Genomic DNA, 24,323 nt, shown 5'->3' on the forward strand with positions numbered 1-24,323 from the left:
ACAGATGTTTCCCGTCCAGCATGGGCACATGTACTGGACAAAGCACATAGGTAGGGTATAGCAAAAAGGTCGATATAGCAGTTAAGGACAAGTTGTCAAGGCAGGAGTCATTACTGGAGACCCAGGATGAGTGTGTCTTATAAAACGCTAAATAGGACTAACAGTGGAATATGTCTCTTGTTTATCTCCGAAGTTAACCTTTTCGCTGCCAAGGGTCTCTGGAAATTTTGCACCTCCAGTAGCCAGAGCAATTTTCACAGTTTTGAGATGGACAAATCAAACCTAAATTGCAACATTAAAAAAGCATCCAACCCCCCCATACCTATATATTTTCTTAAAGTAGACACCTGCAGCATTGTCAGAATGCCACTTGGTACTGTATACGAACAGGCACCTTCATGCAATTTTGATTTAAAGTGAATGTTTTATGAAAAAATGCTAATAAATGTATATTAGTTGTTTAAAGCGGAAACCAAACAAAAAATTAAATGCACCAAACCTCCTAAAAATAAGAGTTCAACATGTGCAGAGTTCATACATATCACTATGGCCTGAAACCGCATGCACGTGTCTTCAGAAAATCGCTAGAACTGGAAGGAACAAAATTCTGCTTTGAAGCTGGAAATGTTAAAAAAGTATCATCCTATAAAATGTAGGGATTACACACCATGAAAAGTAAGTGAACCCCTAAACCCTATATATTTTTTGAAAGTAGACAATGTGAAGATTACAAATGTCAACGGGTCATCGATAGCCACATCCACCTTCATGCAACTTTGCGACCAACACAAATAATTTTTTGAAAAAATACTCTAAAACACATATTTGCACCTAAAACTCACGTTCAATCTCATTCATATACAAAATACTTTTAAAATAATAGCTTATGGTGTATACAATGTGTACATATACTATATGTACCGCAAACATCAACTACAACAAGAGCTCGGACTCCCAAAAACATGAATACAGAAGACAAGCAGGATTTTGCTGTTGTTCACTAATATATTAAAAAGCTATACTGCACCTACCAAACTGTGACTGTGATACCAAAATCTAACTTTTTTCAGAGTACACAGCATACCGTATATAAAAACACAATTTAATAGTTTATATATACAACCACCTTCATTCAACTTTGCCGCAAACAGAGATTGCTAGTAAAAATTGCGCAAAAATTCAAATTTGCCACTAAAGTGCGGCTCAAGAAATCCCTTTCTGCAAACATAATGTACTGTCCATAAAACTGCAATATGTGAGGAGTTCATACATACCACACATGTATATATTTACAGGGGCGGGTGTTAAAGAATCGCCAAAATCGCAGAAATGCGCCATCCCATTTTGTGCATGCAAATTAAATAGGACTTTACATAAAATTGTTATTTTCCATCCCCCTATAAAAATTTTAGCAAACTATACGTTCATCTCTAGTGATAATCGTTATTACTATTATTTTAGTGTGTAACGGACATCACTAGAGACGTATTTTACTGTAGAAAGCTCAGGTATAGACAGGGATTGGGTGAAATGTAAACTTTATTTGCGACTTTATGTATATGTTGTGTAAGTGTTTGGTGCGACTTTTTTTTTTGGCGCTGCGACCTGGACAATGGTAAACGTCTGGGTCACCGTGCCAACAAACTTCCTGGTTATGTTCAGGAGGTATAACATAAGAATACCCCACTAGTAAAGCTCAGGGGGGAATTACATTATAACTGTATGTGACAATCAGAGACAAATGTATAGTATACGCTCTGATTGGCAGGAGAAGGGTTAATAGGGACAATAGAGTCCCTGCCACCCCCTCCTGCTGTCACATACAAGTTATGCAGAGAGTCAGATCGTTTCTCTGTCTCTCTCTCTCTGCTGGGCTGCTCCGTGTCCCTCTCCCTTTCTTGTTAGATCGCAAATTGCTTGCTTAGAAAGGAGGGGGGGGGACACTTTGGAGCTCTATATCTTTGGACTGCATCAACATATCTTGATGCTTTCAATAGCATTTTAAAGAGGAGAATCTCATCTTTAAAATGATATCAAGAACTCGATGATTGGATGTACAGTTTTGGAGAAATTCACTGTTGAAACGCTGTCGGGAATTGAGATCTGCAGTTGGATCTCAATGCCAAATAGTGTTTTCAACAGTGAATTGCTCCAAGACTGTAAGTAAAATCATCAAGTCCCTGGTATCATTTTAAAGATGAGAGTCTCTTCTTTAAAATGCATTTTAAAGCATCAAGATATGTTGATGCAGTCCAGAGATATCGGCATTAGTAGGGAGGACGTACTAAGTACGTCCTCGGCTACTGAAGTGCCACCTTGGGAGCACGTACAGTTTACGTGCCTGGCAGCGAAAGGGTTAATAAACTAAGGTCTATGCCACTGTATGTACTGTAATCAAAGGCATGCACAGTGAGTATAACCATTGCGGATGAGAACCATACAGCCATGAAAACAAAAGCAACAGCTTACATCCATACACAAACACAGTACAGAAGTCCATCACATGGGGGCTCTTCAGTTAAGAATGGGATAGGGCCCCATTTCATCAGAAACATAATTCTGGTAAGGTGATGCACTGTATTCTACAATGCTGTGTGTGAGACAATGACTATTGCTTAAAGTAGGCTGGTTGTCTGATATACTGAGGGAAAAGATGAGAAAAAACATCCAGGGGAAGCGTTTAATACAGTGATAATAAAGCATGCTGCAGCTGGGGTGCCATTGACTGACTACTGTATATAATGGCAGTGGGATGTGGAGGGTGCAAAGTTTGCCTTGGACCCATCAGACTCTATTTATGTCACTGGATATATGAAAGTATAGAATGCCCTGTAGACCACTACTGTGTTTGTACTGAATACTGTGTTTGTACTGAATAATGCATCCATACATTTTCAGAATGATGCCATAGCATGTAATAATAAATTGTCTTAAATGGGTTATCCAGTGACTTTTTTTTAACCGCTTTATTGAAAATAATATAACAAAGCAAATAATGCAAACAGGAAAAGTACATGCACAAAAGAGCACAAAGTAAAATACAGGAAAAAAATCGCAAAACAGAGAAATGTCACATCGCCATCTCATCTCAGTCCAAACCCACCCTCCACCTCAAAAGTGCAATGGTGAACAAAGTATCACGGCATCAGTAGTCACATGCCATATTAGTACAAGGGGCCATGGACCTATCTGGAAGACATCCCTTCTCAAGGCGTAAAGGCGTCCAGCGCTGAGCACATTGAGGGGGCAGAGTATTGGTTTGTGGGGGAATCACACACGCTCCCCATACCTTTGTGAATTTCTGGGGACGGCCCCTCCCTTTACATATAATTTGGTTAAATGGAAGGATCGAATTAACCAGCTTCCGCCATTGAGACACCGACGGAGACTGCGGGGCGATCCACCGTAAGGCAATGGCCTTCCTGGCATAAAATAAACATTCCCAGAGAAAAATTTGGTTATGATGCTGCCACACCTCCTCCTCTAGTGCGCCAAACAGGCAAACTTCAGGAGAAAATGGGACAGGGCGATCCAGGACAAGAGATCCTCTGCCAAGAGGTCCACCACCCCCCTCCAGAAGGTTTGTATAATTGGACAACTCCACACCATGTGGCAGAAATCCGTGCAAGGACACGGACACCTAAGGCAATTCAGGCTAGGCATACGACCCATCTTTTGCAAATGGGTTGGGGTCAGGTAACACTGATGTAAGATAAATATTTGAATTAGTTTATTATTGGCAAAGGGTGAGACGTATAGAGGAGACTCCAAAATATCCTGGAACGTCTTATCCATCAGTTACGGAATATTGGTGCGCCAACGCATCAGGGCCGGGGGCCTTAGCTAAGGACATTTTCCCATGAATAAGATGTAGAGAACATAGAGAACAGAAATAAGGCCCCCAGGACCCTGAGTGCGCAGCACACCAATTAACGGGTATTCAGAGATGGCACTCGACTGGGAAGGGAACAATGAGGAGAGGGCATGTTGTATTTGGAGAAACTTAAAGAATTGGTGTCGGTTAATCTCATATGAGGTAGTCAAGGAGTCAAATGTAACAAATACTATTTGTACGTACAGATCCGCTAGTGAGGACACACCATAACGTGACCAGGACCGGGCATCAGGCAACTCATAAAGGTCAGGTAAACCAGGATTATCCCACAAGGAGGTTCTCGCAAAGGTATCAAGAGTAGGAAGACACCTTCTGGGCCTGCTTCCAGACCTGCACCGCCAAAGTGTGAATGGGCAAAAGTCTACCCCTGAATAGCTGAGACTGTTCCAACACCGGCCACAGGATACGCAGGTCCAGGTGGTGAGTCAGATGCGCCTCGGGTCCCTGGAGCTGGACCAAGGAGAGCCAAGGTTTAATAAAGTGGAGCTGAGCACTAAATAATAGAGAAACAGATCAGGAAGCGATGCACCATCTAACTGTGTCGGTCTCTGAAGGGCAGACAATCTCAATTTGGATCTGGAGTGGTCCCACACAAAGGAAGTTATCAAGGAGTCCATCTGTTTAAAGAATCGGAGAGGCACGGGCATGGCCGAGTGGCTTAATGCATATAGACATTTGGGTAAAACAATCATCTTTATCAGGTTGATCCTGCCTGCTACCAATAAAGGCAATACAGCCCAGGTTAGAAATTTAATTCTAAAATGTGAAATAAGGGGGGAAATATTCAGTTCCAGAAATCTTTTATGGTCCCTAGGGATAACAATGCCAAGGTCATTGCAGGCCGAGACTACTGGTAACCCACACATCATTTCTCCCTCCACCGCCGCTGAAGTGACTTTAATGTAACGTCAAGCTGCACCAGGGGGTTGCTGGATGTTTCCGACCACGTCATTTTATTGAAACCAACACCCATCTCTCTCCACATCCTCCGTCCTCTCTCATTTTCACAGATAAGACTATAATAAAACCAGCCTCCATACCACAGGTAACTATCTGTCAAAATGGGAGAGGATAAAGAAGCAGCATGACCCAGTGTGCAAGGGCTGGTTCAGATTCCATTACCGGGGGTTGGAACCAGGTCCAACTTATACAAATTCTTGGAGGAAAAAATTTTCAGTAATGTCCATAGGCAACCCCTCTAAAAATTTCTTGCAAGGACTCCATTCCATTATTTTTATAATTCTTTGTATTTCTTCTGAATTATTGGAAACAAGCTGACAATGTTTTCCTATAGATGACAGTTCACAACATATGTTAATAGTGTAACAGATGTCGCTGCTAATGATGAATTAAATATCATTAAACACTGTTAACATAATGAGCACTTGTCTGAAAAGTCATTTGAAACAATTTGATATTTGCATACTGTAGGCATGTGCTTCATGTAAATTTATGTATAATTAGACAGATTCTATGTGGCTGGTCTATTATACTGTCCTATCAGCAGAAGAGAGAGCTGTTATTAGACAGCTGTGTTGACTCTTGTGTGTCTGTGCTGACTATAATAGATACTTTAACATTGCTAATAGAAGAGTGAATGTGTTTAGTGGTACACTGCTGATTTACTCATAATGGAAGGATTTATTTACTCAAATATAGACAAAACATTACAGACATTTCTGTCCCACGCCTTGGAAGACCCATTCACAAGCACTTGGAAAGACAGCAATACAGCATAGATTTCTTTACATTCCCATAAATGGGGTTATAGGGGGCTATATTAGATCTAGATAAGGTAGATAGTATGCAACATCAATGTTCCAGCAGATGCCATATTATAAAGATATTCCCCCTAGAAATATGATACCAACCATAGAACATAGTAAAGGGCATTGCTTTCAATAGATTGCTTGCTTTAAATACATCAATTTATAGGTCCTGATGCCGTAGAGGAAAGTAAAGGGGTTGTCCAGCTTCAATAAATAGATATTATGGTTTTATAAGGAAAAGTTATATAATTTTCCAATATACTTTCTGTATCAGTGCATGGTCATGTGATGGAAACTCTGGTGCACGGCTCAGTAATCATATAACTGCCTAGTAATGGGCTGTGCACCTGTGTATCCATCACATGACCATAGACTGCAGGTCCGTAACTAGTTAAGACTGGGCCACATAGCAAATGGTATAGCACACCCTTTACTGACCCTCACATAGTACACTGTACCTTTTACTGGCCCCACATGGTACAATGCTCTATTTACAGGTCACCACATGGTATAATGCCCCATTTACTAGCCCCCACACAATATTACGTCCTCTTTTCTGGCCCTACATGGTACAAAGCCCCCCTCCCTTAGCCCTACACTGTATATTGCCTCCTATATTAGCCTCAATGCAGTAAATGCCCATTTTACTGGCCCTCCACATAGTATACTACCCCTTTATTGACTGCCATGCACACAGTGGCTCCTTCACACAATATAATGTGCCATAGTGGCGTTCATACAGTAAAATGTCCCAAAACAGTCCTTTGCATGGCATAATGCCCCACATTGGTCCCACCATACAGTATCATGTCTCACAGTAGCCACTGCACACAGTATAGTATCCCATAGTGGCCCCTGAGGTTTTCATTATGAATTTTCCAAACATTTGGGGGGTTAATTACCCACAAACTATCATTATACTCTTGGGTCTCTTCATACCCTAGAATATAATGGACGGAGGCCCGTAAGAGATGAGCTAACAAAGGCTGCGTTTTTTTACTGCAACGTGGGCATGGGATTCGCATGAATTTCATCCACTTTGCAATTACTGTAAAACACCTCGCAGGCAAATCATGGCGCCGGCCTTAAAGTATTATTCTTATCTTAGACATTCATGACTTATCCACAAGATATGGCATAAATATCTGATAGATACAGAATAAACTTTATAGAACTGTGGTCCCCTGGCCCACATTGATGTTATCCTAGTATATGAGTTCTTGCTGGACTCCCTCCAGAACGCAATGTGTACAATGTTTTCAGAACTCTGTAGAAGTAAATGGAGGGCCCCGCAGGAGCACCTAGAGAAGCAAACAACTACTGCTCATTTCTTATACAGTACCTGTCAGTTTAATTCAAATACAATCTTCATTTTCCAGAATAAAAACTGCTATCGCTGATCTATATCTAGTGAGCCCCTCTGTTATAGCCATATGTTGTATACCATGCACTGTAGAATTTTATTAGAAGATACTGTATATAAGGATTTAACCTTGCAGCAAGAATTACAGTATCAAGTGCAGATGTTACCCCCACCATTTCCGCTAGAATCAGAGCCGCAATAGTATCTCTAGGAGGTGCATTGCTTATAACCGAGAATGGTATTACAATAATTGCCCAACAATAGCATGCTTTATTGTTCGTCTATAGCAGATTTGGCTTTATACCAGCATTGTGCAATATCTAGAAGAGTCAGATGCTGAAATCAATGTCTTGCAGAACAAAATTAAAATCAGGACAAATATTACAAAATAGCCAATTATTGCGTTCTAGATACTACGAAAAGGATATACTGCCAAATAAAATGTAATATCTTAGCTATGCTAACAAATGTGTGTATGTGTGTGAAGATTTCGGATAGAGCCCACAATATATTTCACTTACTTTCCTAAGCAAAATCTCATAGGCTCCGCATCATCTTGTTAAGTATGGTATAAATCAAATACCAATGCATTTAGAAAACCTAATAAGCTGCACACTAACCGAACAAGGCACCTCTATGGATTATGTCTGCTCACATTTAGATACTGAAGCCGATACCATTAAAAAGTACTTACTGATCCCACTTTCAATTAGGTTTTTATTTCTAAGAACTTTACTGTATGTAACAATGTTTAGCTTACAAATAATGGAGGAAACATCATGAAAATGTTTTTATGGACTTTATTTGCAATAATGAAAGTTTAATAAAAATTCACCTAGAAAACCCTCCATATAGTTCGTGGCTGACCTTGAATTCTTTACTGTTCTAATTGCTCTTGTTAAAACTCCTCCATGTTTCTGTTGACAGCACTAACAATTGAATATCAGGAATATTTCCTGATGTGAATGTTACCTTGATGCAGTAGTTCAGCCTTCCCTACCACTTACATAGGAACTCTTGTTTCAACAAATTTTGCATAAATGGATAGTACAAGTGATTATAAAAAACCTTTGTAACATATCCTATCAGACAAGAATGCCTATTTGTGCTCCTATAAGGTTGTTTCTCTCTGCTAAACTGACTTTTATTCTGAAAATTCTGCTATGTCCTTCTCCAGATAGGCTGCAGGTCACATGACAGATTACATATGTGTATAAATGTCTATAGAGAAGGAGGAGTGAGAAGGAAGTGCAGGAGATAACAGGATAGCGGGTGGAGCTCTATAGGAGCTTTGCATTCATGTCAGTGTATATAAGTATTTCTCTATATATCTCATGTATGTTGCTGGGATGTTACAGATTGATGGGGAGCTACATATTTCTATATACTTATTGTTACAGTCGTTACATTGGCTGCCTATTCAATATAGAATAAAATATAAAGTTATCACTCTCATCCACAAGGCTCTCCATAATGCCGCACCTCCCTACATTTTCTCCCTCATCTCAGTCTACCGTCCAACCCGTGCTCTCCGCTCACTCAATGACCTAACACTTACATCCTCTATTATCAGAACCTCCCACACTCGTATACAAGACTTCTTCCGAGCTGCACCACTTCTCTGGAATGCTCTACCCCGGACAATCAGATTAACTCCCAATTTCTACAGTTTCAAACGCAAACTAAAGACGCATCTTTTCAGACAAGCCTATCACAATGTCTAACATAAACCCTTAACCCTCCTCTGTCTCCACTCCCACACTTCCCCACATGATATGATGTCATCTCAGGATAACTTTATAGGTTCAAGCTCCATCCACATGTTACAGGACACGACTGGTGACGGCTCATAAAGTCTTATGTTTGTGTAATGACAGTCACCTCTATTACAAAAGTGTCTGACCTCTGTATAAGTAATACCGCCCCTGCTACCTCTTGTGTCACCCTCTCTACCTCATAGATTGTAAGCTCTTGCGAGCAGGGCCCTCAGTCCCATTGTGTGAAATTATTTTCTTTGTAATGTATCTTTCTGTCTGTATTTGAACCCTACAAATTGTACAGCGCTGCGGAATATGTTGGCGCTATATAAATAAAATTTATTATTATTATTATTAATAGTACATGGCAGCCTGTCTCCCCTACAAACTCAGAGAGATCGGCAAACTGCAAAGTATAAGTGAAAGCCAACAAAAACAGAAATACCAAGAAGGAATTGTTGGAATTGAATCATATTTTACGTGTGTGAATGTAATGATGATATATGGGATTTATTACAATACTAGAGCAAAAAGGAAAAGTTTATTGGTGCTCCCCCACATAGTATACTGCCACTTTCTTGACCTCTGTGCAGTAATTACCCCCTTTCACGTGGGTCACGCTGGCGTCATGACGATTAATGATGCCGGCATAAATAATCTGATGTCATTCAACAGATCTGAAGATCCGAGCCAGAGCCCAAGAGAGGTGAGTAACATTTAGTTACAGTCCTATGAAAAAGTTTGGGCACACCTATTAATCTTAATCATTTTTAGTTCTAAATATTTTGGTGTTTGCAGCAGCCATTTCAGTTTGATATATCTAATAACTGATGGGCACAGTAATATTTCAGGATTGAAATGAGGTTTATTGTACTAACAGAAAATGTGCAATAGGCATTAAACCAAAATTTGACCAGTGCAGAAGTATGGGCACCTCAACAGAAAAGTGACAATATTTAGTACATCCTCCTTTTGCAAAGATAACAGCCTCTAGTCGCTTCCTGTAGCTTTTAATCAGTTCCTGGATCCTGGATGAAGGGATTTTGGACCATTCCTCTTTACAAAACAATTCAAGTTCAGTTAAGTTTGATGGTCGCCGAGCATGGACAGCCCGCTTCAAATCATCCCACAGATGTTCAATGATATTCAGGTCTGGGGACTGGGATGGCCATTCCAGAACATTGTAATTGTTCCTCTGCATGAATGCCTGAGTTGATTTGGAGCAGTGTTTTGGATCATTGTCTTGCTGAAATATCCATCCCCGGCGTAACTTCAACTTCGTCACTGATTCTTGAACATTATTCTCAAGAATCTGCTGATACTGAGTGGAATCCATGCGGCCCTCAACTTTAACAAGATTCCCAGTGCTGGCATTGGCCACACAGCCCCAAAGCATGATGGAACCTACACCAAATTTTACAGTGGGTAGCAAGTGTTTTTCTTGGAATGCTGTTTTTTTTTTGGACGCCATGCATAACGCCTTTTTGTATGACCAAACAACTCAATCTTTGTTTCAACAATCCACAGGCTTGTCCAAATGTGCTTTTGCATACCTCAGGTGACTCTGTTTGTGGCGTGCTTGCAGAAACGGCTTCTTTCTCATCACTCTCCCATACAGCTTCTCCTTGTGCAAAGTGCGCTGTATTGTTGACCGATGCACAGTGACACCATCTGCAGCAAGATGATGCTGCAGCTCTTTGGAGGTGGTCTGTGGATTGTCCTTGACTGTTCTCACCATTCTTCTTCTCTGCCTTTCTGATATTTTTCTTGGCCTGCCACTTCTGGGCTTAACAAGAACTGTCCCTGTGGTCTTCCATTTCCTTACTATGTTCCTCACAGTTGAAACTGACAGGTTAAATCTCTGAGACAACTTTTTGTATTCTGCCCATGAACAACTATGTTGAACAATCTTTGTTTTCAGATCATTTGAGAGCGGGCTGTCCATGTTCGGCGACCATCAAGCTTAACTGAACTTGAATTGTTTTGTAAAGAGGAATGGTCCAAAATCCCTTCATCCAGGATCCAGGAACTGATTAAAAGCTACAGGAAGCGACTAGAGGCTGTTATCTCTGCAAAAGGAGGATCCACTAAATATTAATGTCACTTTTCTGTTGAGGTGCCCATACTTTTGCACCGGTCAAATTTTGGTTTAATGCATATTGCACATTTTCTGTTAGTACAATAAACCTCATTTCAATCCTGAAATATTACTGTGCCCATCAGTTATTAGATATATCAAACTGAAATGGCTGCTGCAAACACCAAAATATTTAGAACTAAAAATGATTAAAATTAATAGGGGTGCCCAAACTTTTTCATAGGACTGTATATTTAATCACCTCCCCTAGGTTTTCGATCATTATTAGAGATGAGCGAACACTAAAATTTTCGAGGTTCGAAATTCGATTCGAACAGCCGCTCACTGTTCGAATGGGTTTCGAACCCCATTATAGTCTATGGGGAACATATACTCATTAAGGGGGACATCCAAATCCGTGTCTGGAGGGTCACCAAGTCCACTATCACACCCCAGGAAATGATACCAACACCCTGGAATGACACTGGGACAGCAGGGGAAGCATGTCTGGGGGCATAAAAGTCACTTTATTTCATGGAAATCCCTGTCAGTTTGCGATTTTCGCAAGCTAACTTTTCCCCATAGAAATGCATTGGCCAGTGCTGATTGGCCAGAGTACGGAATTCGACCAATCAGCGCTGGCTCTGCTGGAGGAGGCGGAGTCTAAGATCGCTCCACACCAGTCTCCATTCAGGTCCGACCTTAGACTCCGCCTCCTTCGGCAGAGCCAGCGCTGATTGGCCGAAGGCTGGCCAATGCATTCCTATGCGAATGCAGAGACTTAGCAGTGCTGAGCCAGTTCTGCTCAACTACACATCTGATGCACACTCAGCTCTGCTACATCAGATGATGTACATCTGATGTAGCAGAGCCGAGGGTGCACTAGAACCCCTGTGCAAACTCAGCTCACGCTAATAGAATGCATTGGCCAGCGCTGATTGGCCAATGCATTCTATTAGCCCGATGAAGTAGAGCTGAATGTGTGTGCTAAGCACCTTAGACTCCGCCTCCTCCGGCAGAGCCAGTGCTGATTGGCCGAAGGCTGGCCAATGCATTCCTATGCGAATGCAGAGACTTAGCAGTGCTGAGCCAGTTCTGCTCAACTACATATCTGATGCACACTCAGCTCTGCTACATCAGATGATGTACATCTGATGTAGCAGAGCCGAGGGTGCACTAGAACCCCTGTGCAAATTCAGCTCACGCTAATAGAATGCATTGGCCAGCGCTATTAGCCCGATGAAGTAGAGCTGAATGTGTGTGCTTAGCACACACATTCAGCTCTACTTAGCACACACATTCAGCTCTACTTCATCGGGCTAATAGAATGCATTGGCCAATCAGCGCTGGCCAATGCATGAGTTTGCACAGGGGTTCTAGTGCACCCTCGGCTCTGCTACATCAGATGTACATCATCTGATGTAGCAGAGCTGAGTGTGCATCAGATGTGTAGTTGAGCAGAACTGGCTCAGCACTGCTAAGTCTCTGCATTCGCATAGGAATGCATTGGCTAGCCTTCGGCCAATCAGCGCTGGCTCTGCCGGAGGAGGCGGAGTCTAAGGTCGGACCTGAATGGAGACAGGTGTGGAGCGATCTTAGACTCCGCCTCCTCCAGCAGAGCCAGCGCTGATTGGTCGAGTTCCGTACTCTGGCCAATCAGCGCTGTCCAATGCATTCCTATTGGAAAAAGTTTATGTCACAAAAATCACAATTACACACCCGATAGAGCCCCAAAAAGTTATTTTTAATAACATTCCTACCTAAATAAAGGTTATCCCTAGCTATCCCTGCCTGTACAGCTATCCCTGTCTCTTAGTCACAAAGTTCACAATCTCATATGACCCGGATTTGAAATCCACTATTCGTCTAAAATGGAGGTCACCTGATTTCGGCAGCCAATGACTTTTTCCGATTTTTTTCGATGCCTCCGGTGTCGTAGTTCCTGTCCCACCTCCCCTGCGCTGTTATTGGTGCAAAAAAAGCGCCAGGGAAGGTGGGAGGGGAATCGAATTTTTTTGGAGTTTGCCACGTGATGTTCGATTCGAATCGAACACATCGAACAGCCTGATATCCGATCGAGCATGTGTTCGATAGAACACTGTTCGCTCATCTCTAATCATTATTGTTTAGGACCCCTTGGAGGGCTCAAGGGGGAATAGAGTGGACTTAGGCAGTAGCTGGGATCAGTAAGTAACTCAGCAGATAGTCTATTTAAAAAGGACCAGGCCCACTAAGGTTGCAAGCCACATAGCAGCTGTGACGGTTCCGCTACTGCAGACCTGGTAATGTACATCCGGCCCTCTGCCTTGTTCTGTCCGGCTCGCATATCTTTTGGAAGTTTTAGGACCTGTGATTACATCATCACAACCTGTCACCAGGATAGGCTATGACTCGTTAGTGGGCAGTGCCACACAGAACAGTGTGAAACAGCAAGCTGCCAGCAATGGAGGCTGCAGGAAGATAAAGAAGAGAGAAGAGACAGCATGTGTGAGCAAGAGGGGGGAACTAGGGGCAGATGTAGGGGGGCAGTTAAACTGAAGGCAGATGGAGGGGGTACATTAAATTAGGGGGAAGGTGGAGGGTAACATTAAACTGGGGTCAACTGGAGTAGGATATTAAACCATGGGGGGGTAGCTGGAGGGGGACATGTCTGGCTCTAGTTGCCCCTAGTTTAATGTCCCCCTCCAACCATCCCCACTGTTTAATGTTCCCCTCAAGCTGCCCCAGTTTAATGTCCCCTCTAGTTTTCCCCAGTTTAAACTGGGGTACGAGGAGAGGAACTTAATACTGTGGGACATTTGGAGGGCAACATTATAATGTGGGGACATATAATGTACGGATGACTGTAGGAGGATTATACTTTGTGGGGGCACATGGAAAAATGATTGAGAATGGGCGGAGTCAGCGTAGAAGTGGGTGGAGCTAAATTTGCCATGGCACGCATATCCCTCTAGAACCATTGCAATTTCTCATGTGGCCCCATTGGAAAATTAATTGCCCACCCCTGCGCTACTGCATGTCTACCAGTCAATAACATCTCACCGAGAAATACACTTGCTAAAAATAAACTCTGAGGCTTTTTATATAGTAGCCATGGCAGGATTTTTATTACCTCTTGTGTATCTAATTAGACCAAGCCTATATATATATATATATATATATATATATATTTGCCTGTATACAGAGCTTTGCAACAATCAGACATTTCCATCTGGCAATGGACAAGCAAATGCTCATTTATCGGGTGATCGATGACACATCTAGACAGGCTGAATATTGGGACTGAGCATTCGTATAAGTGTTCGCTCCCAACAATTGCCTTGGAAATCACTCTGATAGACTCTTTACCTCTCACACTCATTTACTGAATGTCTTTGAGCAATTTACTTTGTTTTTACTTGTTTTCAGAGCATTTAGATGCTTTGTTCCTCTAGTTGTTGTAGATACCTGTGTCATTTTCAAAGAGATTAAATTGGTGTCTTTCAATCATTTGTCATCTGATGGTATCTGGAGAGTTGGCATATCTGCATAAATGAATACTGATACAGCTACTTGCTAACTGCATTAGTTTTAGAAATGTCTGTTCCTAAGATTTTATGGCAGAGAGGCCAAGACAGGCCAAGGTTAATAAGCAACCCCTTTGATTTTCATGTGCATCATTTGTGTTTTGCTTAAAGTGTGTCTATGACTTCATTTGTCTCTTCAGGATAAGCTGCTATGTATAGCCTATCCCTTGTGCAACTAATCACATGTACAATGAAATTGTATGCAATCCGAGGTCTCAATTTAATTTCCTCTGTTGCATTACATTCCAATTCAGACTGAAGCCCCACATTGCAAAAACGCAACATCTTGTCCGCTGCATTTTTACTACGTTTTACAGCACGTGCAAAATAGATGGGATTCTGGCTAATCTCATTCACATTGCAGAAAAAAAATTGCAGCAGAATAGTTGCATTTTCTAAAACGTTCAGGTTTTTGAAAATCGTAGCATGTCAATTATACTTGCGGAAATGCTGCTGTTTTCTGTATAGGTATAAGAGGGAAAGAAAGTCCACAGAGGAAAACTAATAATGCAAAAAAAAATAAAAAATGCTGTGAAAAAAACGTGATATATTTCCACCGTATTTTTTTCTACAGCATTATTTTGCTGAATCTCGCTACATGGAGCCTTAGCCTTAGGGATTTTCCCAAGTCTAATACTTTGTTCACACTTGCGCCTGGTATCTATCCATTTGCAAACCATTTAAAAATAAAAAAAACGTTTGGTACAAATAGGATTCCAAATGGTTACACAGTGGATACCTGAATCCGTCTTTTTAGAGGTGTCTGTCATAAAAAGCCAAACTGTTTGTTTCAGTTTTTTTCAGTTTGTGTCTGTTTTTGACCAATCCATTTATTTTTCCTTTTTCATTCTGAGCATGCGCAGAAGGAAAAACTGATTGCAAAACAGACACCAACAAATTACTATCCGTTGTAATCTGCCTTCCACAGACATCCTTGTTAAAAAAAAAAAAAAAAAAAAGACGTTTTGAGGCGGTCTGTTGAGTATCCTTATTTTTTGTACGGACCGGACACAAAGTCCTGCAAGTCCAACTTTGGTCTCCGTTTAAAAGAGCGGATACATGGTGGAAAGGCTCAAAATGTAAATCTGCGGATTGTTTTAAAAACCCATAGAAATTAATGGGTTTTTAAACAAACAGCTTCCAAACAGTGTTTCTGATCTTAAGGTGGCTTCACAACGGATGGATACCAGGGATTGCAGAAAGAACTGTCACTAAACTAATCTGATTCCAGAGTTGTGAAGAAAAAAACAAGATCATGTCTGTAGCCCACCTACATTTTGAGATATCACTAGTTAAAGTGGAGTTGCATATACACACACCATTTCATTTTAACCAGTGTGCAGCTCACAGCGCAGTGGGAGAAGAATAATGACTAGAGATGAGCGAACACTGTTCGGAACAGCCGTTAAGCGACCAGCCACCAGCAAAGTGTACATGCCAGCTGCTTCCATTCATTTCTATGGGTTCGTGCTGTTTGGAACTGCTGATCCAAACAGTGTTCGCTACTCTCTAATAATGACTATATTCTCCAGTCCCTGTAACTTCAGATAACTCCCCAGGGAGGGGAGGAGATACCATGGATGTTTGTTCATGATATCAGCCTACCCATCAATCAGAAATCATACTTGCCATTCAACCCCTTATATGCTAAGGTCAATGGGTCAATACTGACCACAGGATTGTAGTTTAACATTGAAAAAATAAAAATACTAAAATAAAATTAGTATTTTATTTATTCTACATGGCAAACACCATATACCTTAAAATTCAGATGCCAGAAGTGATATTTTCTGATAATCTCACCTTTCAAAAACAAAAAATAATTTAAAAAAATCTGAGAATAAAGTCTTATGTACTCACAAAACACACGGTCTTGTATGGCTACATTGAAATAGAATATAAAAACTTATAAAAGTCAGAATGCAGAGAGGGATAAAATGTTACTCACTAAGGGTTAAAATGCACATAAGCCCCCAATATTTATTCGAGCCATAAATATATAAAAAATGGGACATTTTGAGGATGGTTTGCTATTTGAGACTAAGGCCCCACGTTGCTGAAACGCATCATTTTTTATTGCAGATTTTGCTACTTTTTTGGAGCCAAAGCCAAGAATGGCTGAAAAGGGAAATATATAGGAAGCTCTTATACTTCTACCTTCTGCTCCATCCACTCCTAGCTTTGGCTTAAACACAAAATGTGCAACAAAATAAATGTGTTTCCGTATTGTGGGGCCTTAATGTGACTCTGTTAGGGGGTTAATAAGACCTCTGCATACTGTATTACTTACTGGGTGTCTGGGTGACTGTTTGCGTCAATTATACTGCCTAGGGTACAATTACAGTTTGCCCCATGTCAGATCTGTTATATGCCTGTACAAACAATTTTGACTGTCTGTCTGTAAAATTGGCCCCAGTGTGTGAACAATAAGATTGCAAATGCCTTTGAGGATCAGGACGTGAGAAATTCCAATCTGAGTACAGCATGGAAGGAAATGTAAGTACACTATAAGCAACAGAAAATGAATGCATCTCATCAGAAGTCATACTTTAGTCAAATGAGACTTGAAATTTCATGTAGCTTCAGCAGTAATTTCCAGTGAATTACAAATGTTATGCTGATTGTGAAAAGTTGCTGGAAAATCACTTGATTAAATAAAACAGAATTACAGCAATGCTTAGTCTGTTCGCTTCAAGACAACATGAAAAATCTTAAAGTGAGATTTATTTTTGGTTGCAGAAGACTAGAATACAATGCTATGCATCTCTGCTGAGACCCCCACGATCCTGAGAACAGTAGGTGTTTTTCCACCCCCTTGTATTCAGCCTGACCACAGCCAGGGTGCATGTAGCCATGTCAATGGTGGCTGGGGGGAGAATCTGGGCTTCCACTCACTTTAATGGGCGCAACAGAGATAGAGCAGTGCTTTACTTCAGCTATCTCTGTTATGCCCATTGAAATGAATAAGAGCAATGGCCAACAAAGTGACACACCTACAGCTGCGGTCGGACTCCCTACATAGCTTTGTTTGGTGTTGTATATGGCACTCTATAAGAGATGGATATATGTTGTTATAAATGTTTGAAATATGTTTTATTATATCACACATGCTATTATATAAGTGAATTTTTTAGATGTCATGCAGAGGAAGGTCCTTGAAGACCGAAACGTTTGGACATTGACATCAAACACTGTGATGTTTTATTACTATTTGGCTGTGTGCAGTAGTTTTTTTTTTTTTATAACGGAATAAATGTTGTGACGCTTAATACTCGGAGTGCTGAAGTATTATACTACTATTCACACAACATTCTGGCCCCATTTACAGACCCCCACATGCACAGCATAATGGCCCCTGTTTCAGGCCCCCACACAACATGGTAGCCCCCTGTCACAGAATAACTAATCAGAACTTAAAAAAAATATATATATATATATATATATATATATATATATATATATATATATATAATTGATTAACTTCTTTTATTAACAGTTTCTGGAAGGCAATAGCAAAATGACTGCAAATCCACCATCGTCTTTTTACGTTTAAAACTTTGTGCCGTTCACTAAGCAGCTTAAGTGACATGATAAATTTATTGTCCAGGTTAATACGATTACAGTGACACCAACATTATATATTTTTTAGTTTTACTACTTTATGGACAATAAAATCCTCTTTCTTATAAAAGATTTTTGCAGAAAGGCTTTCCATGTTGATGGACTTGTGTGAGGGCTTTTATATGCGGTAATACTTGCAGTAAGACTTTTTGATAAGTTTTTATAACACGGTTTAGGTGTCAGACAGACAAAAGCCAGCAAATCAGGCATATTTTTATAGTTTTTTTTTTTTACGGAGTTCAATGTGTGAGATATATAATATCAGGTCTTTATGAGTACAGCAATACACTATGTGTTAAAGGGAACAGCAGTCCAACGGCCTAATGGCTGCCCTGGCAATGCCTATTGATCACTGCATCTGAGAGGTTAATCCGCTGAATATTTTCCAACTCTGGTGGCTAGACCCAGGCCTTGGCTGTGTAGTACAGTCTAGTGCTGGAAGAAAACTGTCCGAAATGTCATATAAATATTATTGCTGCTGCTGCTACAGAAGTTTGCTTTGTTTAGTTTTGTCCCTCCTCTGCTCCTGTAGCCAGGCTATGCTGTATTAGCTCCCCCCTTCTCCCTGTTAATGTGTTATTGCTTGCCAGCCATTTTAGTGTTCAGACATCTTTGTATACCCCTTGGCAAAGATTTCTCTTTTCACCTGCTGCTGTTTTCTATGTAAGCACAGGAATTCAGGCAGAAAACAAACTATTTCCTTGGATCTTCTTACATGCTGTTACGGTTCCGTATAAATATATAAAAATATTTTATTTAAACTACGGAACAGCTAGTCTGCAAGACACTGCAGCGAGGTCCACAGGCCCAGGGAGCGGCTGTATGTCTGAACTCAATGTGAACAGGGTGCAACCAACACGGGCAGTGGTGCGGTGTGATACTCAATGTGAACAGGGTGCAACTAAACCCTGCCAGTTAAGCTCACCAGCCAGGTGCACCAGTACTGCTGAAAACAACAAGGCTGCCAAGGGTTAACTCACCCCAGGTCAGCAAACACACATACTCCTGCAACAGCTAGGAGTTACCAAGGAAGTTTGACAGTTTAAATAAGGCTCTCAGAGGCCAAACCTGCTGCAGCTCCACAGGCTGGAACAGTGTCTACCGCTCCTAGCCCTGGTGTAGAGCTGACAGTTCAGGGTTTACAGGTCCTACCTAACAGCACCCAGAAATAAGCAGAGGAACCCCACACAGAGGCCTAGTCTGGCAACCTGCCTGAATACTGGAGACTATCGCTGAAAGTACTGTCATCAACAAACTTCAGTGGACTTTAGTCAAAGTGTGAGCACGTGGCGGGCGTCGGCGCACACTATTTAAAGGGAACACCCCGCCCAATAGGGGCGGTGGTCATGACCTCATCACTCATGCTCAGTAGGGGAGAAATGACACTTAGCTTGTGAGCGGCTCCAAAAGTCTGAGCATGCTCGGTAGGGTGAAAGCTGGATTTTGACTGACCCGCAGGTGGCGCTCTGCGCCGGGAGAGCAACCCGCAGGACCCATTCCTAACACATGCATGCAGTGCTGAGTTGCAGCTGACAAACCTTCTTAGATCCAGTTCACATCTGCATTCAGGCCATTCCGTTCCCTTATCTGCATGAAATATGCGGAGAGAAAAGTCATGCAAGCAGCACTTTTCTCTCTGCGTTTTTCTTGCCAAAATCACACGGTCCCCATTCAGCCTATGGGGTCCACGGGTTTCCTTAGGTAGATGCTTTTTTTATGCAGATAGGTTTCCATTCAGGAGGTCCATGTGGGCATCGGACTGAACTTCAAGGAGGATGCCCTGGACTGGTTGGGATGTGTTAATAATAACAAGTTTTCCCCCTTTTTCTCCTCCCTTTCAATCATTCTCCTGTCAGCTTACCTGGCCTGGTCCTCTATTTGGTATGTACGGGTGCAATTGTTAATGAACAATAAAGTTTGTTTGAGAGTTCGTATGCCCCATGTTGCATCAGAGCTCCACCTATGCTTAGTGGGCGTGTTATATGATGGTACAGCCCCGGCCGGGAAAAGGGGCTTTCCCGGCAGACATCTTCACTCAGCTGTCATTAGAACCAGCTTTCAGCACGGCTGCGGCTTCGGTGAGTACGATGGCCGATACCTCCTCGCTTCTTTCGGCTATTAGAGCCGGTATAGCAGCGGAGGGAGACGCCTTCCTGTCAAGGCTGCTTTCAGCGGACCGGCAGGAAGATAGCGCCGCTACGGTTCCCAATCCCCCTGCTGCCCGCAAGTCTTCTAGGCACTCCAGACCGCCGGAGCGCTTGAGCCCGAGCTCGTCTCCTACGGTCCGGAGGGTCAGTGCGACTAGGGCCCCAGCCATTTCTTCATCGCCCGGACATAGGGGGGCGGAGCCTATTGGCCCGCCGTTTATTGTCCCTTCCCCCTCAGTAACGGCTAGGAGCGCCATTTTAGTTCCACTTGGCGCCGCTTCTCCTCTGCAGTTAGCTATGGGTAGTAAGGAGTCCCACTCTGTCTCCCCTCCATCCTCGCCAGCTATGACTCCTCCACCCACTCAAGTTAGGGGTGTCAGCACAGCTGTAACGGCAGCTACTGAGGAGGCCACGCTGCATGATTCTCCCGGCTCTTTTGATTTGTTTCCCCCTTCTACTCAGATCATCCGGCGGCCCCCCAGAGCCCATATGTCTTCTCCTGCTGGGAGTTCCCGGTCTTTCCATAAGAGGACTCGGGAGGTATCACCTTCTTCTTCATCTTCTTCCTCTGGAAGTCGGTCCAGGCATAGTTGCCATCACGGGTCCAAGTCCAGACGCAGCAGGGGTCGTCGCCGCTCCCGGTCCAAAGGGAGCCGCAGGTCGGGTCATTCGCATGGCAAACGCAGGCATTCTTCATCATCTTCGTCTACGTCCTCCTGCAGTTCTCATCACTCATGCAGGTCTCATAGACGCAAGAACAAGAAGTCTGCTCAGGCGCAGCCCAGAGAACCTCCTTCCCAAGGGGCTTCGCAACCCAGTGCCGTCGTGGTATCTCCAGTGTCAGTTCCTATTTCTGATATTCCACAACCATCTGCTTTGTCCAGTGAGTTTGATTTTGCGGGGTCTTGGGAGGGTAGTTCTAGCAAAGACTCTGAGCTGCTACCTGCCCTTAAGGCCTTGTTGCAGCGTTTAGACAGTAATGGTGAAGTGCAGTCTGTTGTTTCTGGTACTAGTAAAAAAGTGGCTTCCCAGGGTGCTGGTATCTACAAAGAAGCTTTCTTTTGTGGAGTCAGTCCTCTGGGTGCCCATGTTGATGATGAAACTAGGAATAAGATATACAATAACCAATATGTAGACATATGGTCCCTGATTTCAGTAGACCAGCACACAGTAGATAAAGAAAGGAGAATAGTTACTGAGTGATCGCTTGATCAAAGGCCTAAGGTTGCAAAAACCTTTGGCAATTGGTGTCAGGCTTTTTCGGTATTGGGGTGTATTGCGGGTGAGAAGCATCCTGAGAGATGCTCCGAACTGTTTGTCTATTTTGACACCATCTTTGGGGCTTACAAGGCACACGGGGGTAGCGCTTGGTGGCGTTATGATGAAGAATTCAGACGCCGCCTAGCTCTTCAACCTGAGATCGGGTGGGTGGTTAAGGCCACCGATCTTTGGATTCGCTTAATGATGGCGCAAAAATTGTCGCCCTTTCCAAGCGACGCCGCTGGCCCAAGTGGGACACCAGGTGGGTCAGTGGCGGTCAAGCGTCCCGGGACGTGCTGGCTCTTCAATGAAGGGCATTGTCGATTTTATGGCCTGTGCAAGTTCAAGCACGAGTGCTTGACTTGCGGAGGCGGTAACGCAGCGGCCCGTTGCCCCAAGCCAGTTAAAACCCCTAGTAAAACGCCGGGTGATGGGAAAAACGCCGGTGAGCGTGTCGCAGATGTCCAGGTGGCTAGATGAGTATCCGGATAAAGTCACTGCTGCGACTATTAGGTTGGGTTTTAGTTTCGGGTTTTTCATTCCTTTTAATTTTAGTCGTTCTCCGATTTTTTTAGATAACTTGAAGTCAGCCAGGGATCACCTGGATGTTTTGAGGGATAAGGTTAAAAAAGAAGTTGTTTTGGGAAGGGTTAATGGCCCATTTTCTCAGCCTCCCTTTTTACAATATAAGGATTTCACCTTTGGGAGTGGTTCCCAAGAAGAAACCTGGCAAATTTCGTTTAATTCAGCATCTTTCTTTTCCAAAAGGTGATTCGGTCAATGACGGCATTCCAAGGGAAGAAGCGTCCGTGTCTTACGTGTCTTTTGACCGAGCTGTTAATTTAGTTAGTAATGCCAGCCCCGGTTTTCTTTTGGCAAAGTCTGATGTTGAATCCGTGTTTTGGTTGCTTCCTGTACACCCCGATTGTCACCATTTGTTGGGTTTTAAAGTCGACAGTTTTTACTATTATGACATGTGTCTGCCGATGGGTTGTTCCATATTGTGCCACTACTTTGAACTTTTTAGCTCTTTTTTTGGAGTGGGTGGTGCATTATGAAACAGGCCTTTGTTCAGTCATGCATTATTTAGATGATTTTCTCTTCGTCGCTCCGGCTGATAGCCAGCAGTGTGAGTTTTTGTTGTCGACGTTTCGTTTTTTCATGGGTAAGTTCGGGGTTCCCCTATCTGATGACAAGACTGAAGGCCCGACTACGTGCCTTTCTTTTCTTGGCATTGAATTTGATACAGTGGCGATGGTCTATCGCTTACCGGCTGATAATCTCAAGAAATTGCGTGGTCTAATCAACGGTTTTTTAAGCGTTCCGAAGGTTTCTCTTAAACAGATGCAGTCCCTACTGGGTATGCTAGTATTCGCGTGCAGGATTATGCCCATGGGGAGGGTTTTTTCGAGACAGTTATCACTAGCACCAAAAGGCGTTGTTGCGCCACATCACAAAATCAGGCTTACTAAGGTTTTAAAAGCGGACTTGAGGGTTTGGCAGTCCTTCCTAGATAGGTACAATGGGCGCACGTGTTGGCAGGAGGCGGAGGTGTCCAATGGTGAGCTGTCTCTCCATACTGATGCGGCCGGGAGCTTTGGTTACGTTGCCATTTTTGGCTCCAGGTGGAGTTCCGGGAGCTGACCCGAGATTTGGAAGTAGTCTGGCCTGTGCCGTAATCTGACGCTGCTGGAAATTTTTCCAGTGGTCCTGGCAATAGAAGTGTGGGGTGATTTGTTGGCAAACAGGAAAGTAGTTTTTTGGGTGGATAACATGAGTGTGGTACATTGTCTTAACACATTGTCGTCTTCATCCCTTCCAGTCCTGGCGCTATTGCGTCGCATGGTGCTTAGATGCCTGGAGCATAACATATGTGTAAGGGCCCGGCATGTACCGGGAATAGAGAACCAAATGGCTGACGCACTGTCGCGTTTTAATTGGCAGGAATTCCGCTCTCTTTGTCCGGAGGCTGCACTGGAGGGTGTACCATGCCCTCCCATCCTATGGGAATTAGTGACCCTCGACTGATGCCACTTCTCCAATCCTCGGTTACTCCTGCTACTTGGTCCAGCCACGGTAAGGCATGGGATGCTTGGTTAGCTATGTCAGAGGGAGTTTTTTGTATTTATAGTATCAGGGATACGTTGTCAGTTACTTCTGCTTACCTGGGTTATTTACGGGATTTGGGTGTATCTGGGGTAGTTGCTCAGAAGCGGTTGGCTGGGGTGGGTTTTCATCTTAAATTACGGGGTGTGCCTGATGTCACTAGTCATTTTGCCGTTCACCAGGTATTAAAGGGCTGGCGAAAAGAATACGTGCGGAAGGAGTCTAGGAGGCCTATCACGCATTCGCTGTTAGTCAGATTATTGGAGGTTTTGTCGACAGTTTGCACTACAGAATATGAGGTGTTTTTGTGGTCCGCCGCGTTTTGTTTGGCCTTTTTTGCGGCACTACGCATTGGGGAATTGTGCTCGGCTAGTAAGACCAGGGCGGGTGGGCTTCAGGAAGCCGATGTTTTGGTTGCCAATGGGATTTTGAGGGTCAAAATCAGTAGGTCTAAGACTGACCAATACGGAAAGGGGGTGTGGCTCACGCTGAGACCGGTTGGAGGTCCCTCCTGCCCGGTGGTCTGTGTGTCACGCTACACGGCTTGCCGTCCATCTATACCACTTTTTCTGGTTCATGAGGATTTGTCCCCTGTCACTAGATATCAGTTCACTGGTATGTTGAGGCTTTGTTTGAGTAGGCTCGAGGTTGATGGTTCGCAGTTTGGTTCCCATTCCTTTCGTATTGGGGCAGCCACGGATGCTTTTAGGGCGGGATTGGTAGAGGAAGAGGTTAAACGTATTGGGAGGTGGAAATCTAGCG

Source organism: Leptodactylus fuscus, chromosome 4 (genome assembly GCF_031893055.1).
Source record: "Leptodactylus fuscus isolate aLepFus1 chromosome 4, aLepFus1.hap2, whole genome shotgun sequence".
NCBI classification, from domain to species: domain Eukaryota; kingdom Metazoa; phylum Chordata; class Amphibia; order Anura; family Leptodactylidae; genus Leptodactylus; species Leptodactylus fuscus.